This window comes from Callorhinus ursinus, unplaced genomic scaffold (genome assembly GCF_003265705.2).
Source record: "Callorhinus ursinus isolate GAN/ISIS: 27379988/994484 unplaced genomic scaffold, GSC_fseal_2.0 scaffold7840, whole genome shotgun sequence".
Taxonomy (NCBI): Eukaryota; Metazoa; Chordata; class Mammalia; order Carnivora; family Otariidae; genus Callorhinus; species Callorhinus ursinus.
Genome location: NW_027404890.1, coordinates 90 through 2,179, shown reverse-complemented (window position 1 = coordinate 2,179; position 2,090 = coordinate 90). Strand labels below are relative to the sequence as shown.

At 58.8% G+C, this 2,090-nt stretch overlaps 1 pseudogene; it reads right to left on the bottom strand.

Annotated features, from left to right (window-relative positions):
• Positions 1-132: 132 nt before the first annotated feature.
• Positions 133-1,625, bottom strand: LOC141372335 (melanoma-associated antigen 9-like; annotated as a pseudogene).
• Between the last annotated feature and the right edge of the window lie 465 nt (positions 1,626-2,090).

Here is a 2,090-nt window from a genome sequence, read left to right as displayed (position 1 = left end):
CCTCCCTGGCCCTGCACTCCTTAAAACGCCCAGGGCTCTGTCTTCACAGGCACACACAAACACACACACAGGGAAGAACCAGCAAGCGGCCTCACTTCATGCCCGGCACCCCGCAGGAGAGGCTGCCGAACCCAGCAAAGCCTGGAAAGGGCCTGGCGGACCCCAGGGCTCAGGCCCCCTCTTCCTCATCTCTCACAGTCCCTTCAGACAGGGACAGGGAGGATGCCAGCTGCCCGCGCCTGACCTGTAGCAAATACTCCAGCATTTGCAAGTTGCTGGTTTCGGCGTGGGCCCTGGAACCCCACGGGACCTCATAGCAGGAAGGTCACTGCCAGGCACCTGCCAGTGCTCCACGTACCCTTCCTGCACCCAGACCTTGGTGAGGAGCTCCCTAGGCTCCGTGTAGATGACGTGCTCCTGACCGGCATACACCCCCATGACCCCCAGCGTTTCCCACACCTCCTCCTCGGGGGCACGGTCGCCATGCAGGAGGCTCACCCCCAGGACCAAAACCAGGAGGCTGGTCTTAGGCATGCCATGCTCACCGCTCAGCATCCCATCACAGATGAGACCCAGGGCATTGACCAGGTTGTAGGAGTGGTCACTGCGGTCCACTTTCTTCACGTCCATGAGAAAGACCAGCCGCATGCACTCGGAGGCTTGGCCCAAGATCCCTGGGAAGTCGTCCTGGTAATCTTTGCTGACGATCTCCAGCATCTCTGCCTGGCGGGTCGGCTGCTTGTTGCGGTATTTGAGGAGCAGGAACTCCACCAGGGCAGCCACTTTCACGTGGAGTTTGTCCTGGAGAGAGGGTTGCGTGACTTCCGGCTCCTCCCAGGTGCTCGAACCCTCCTCATTTAAACTGCTGGGACCTCCTCTTCCCCAGCCCCCAACAGCTGTGCTTCCACCAGGCCCTGTGCCAGGCCTGGGTCTTCCTCCATTAGGTCCTGACCTCCGGTTTTTTAAAGCAGGCCCCCAGCCTCTGTCAGACCAGGATGTGGACGTCCTGACACACCGCCTGTGGACTTGGCACAAACAGGCCTCCCAGGGCGGACAGCAGGGGCAGGCTTCAGTGCGTTGTCCCTGTTCTGGAGTCCAGGTCCCTCCCTGAGCCCTCCCTCAGGGATCTCAGCATGAGCCGCAGCACCGCTGGTGATGCTGTCTCTGCTGTCTCCAGGCCTGTTCCCTCGGACCAAAGCCCTCACTGCCATGAGAGCCACGGGCAAAGACTGTGGACGTCGCGTCAGGCTACACAGTCCAGGGATTCCCCGAGATGGGTCCTTCGGGTCCCTTAGCCCTACCCTCTGTTCCCCATCTGGACTCCCTGGATGGCCGGTGCCCTCATCCCTGCTCCTGAGGGCCACTCCTCACAACAAGCGCTCAGTGTGTCTGGGACCCAGAGCAGAAGTCAGGACACGCCTCATGTCACCGTTGTCTCACCCAGAAGCCTCCCAGGACTGATTCCCTACTGGATCCAGGGTCCTTCATTCCTCCCTCTGGTCCTCCACCTTGACTCCTGACAGAACCTGGGCCCTCCTGCCCCCGTCCCCATGCTTGTGTGCGCGTGCTTGCCTTTGGCATTTGCACAATGATGGTCGGGAAGGCATCAGAAGCAAGAACCAGCAAACTTCTATCTCTTCGGCTTCTGACCCCTGTTCCTTGCTTCTTCCATTCTTGCGCCTTTCCAACCCATCCCTAGGCCAATGGCCTGTGATTTCGGTCGAGAGCCCAAGCAGGTAGGCAAGGTGTCCAGGCTGGTGTCCAGGGCATGAAGAAAAACTTTTTCTTAAAGCTATTTATTTATTTGAGAAAGAGAAAGCACACACAGGGGAGAGAGAGAAGCAGAGTCTCCACTGAGCGGGGAGCCCCATGTGGGGTGTGATCCCAGGATCCTGAGATCCTGACCTGAGCCGATGGCAGACGCTTAACCAACAGAGGACCCAGGCACCCCAAGAACATGATAAAACTCTTAACTCTTGGACTGGGTAAGAACAAATGCTGCAGAGTGGATGGTACTCACACAATCAGCCCCTGAAGCAGCTGAAACCTTCTATGGCAAGGAACCCCACAGGAGAGCTTCCTCAAGGACA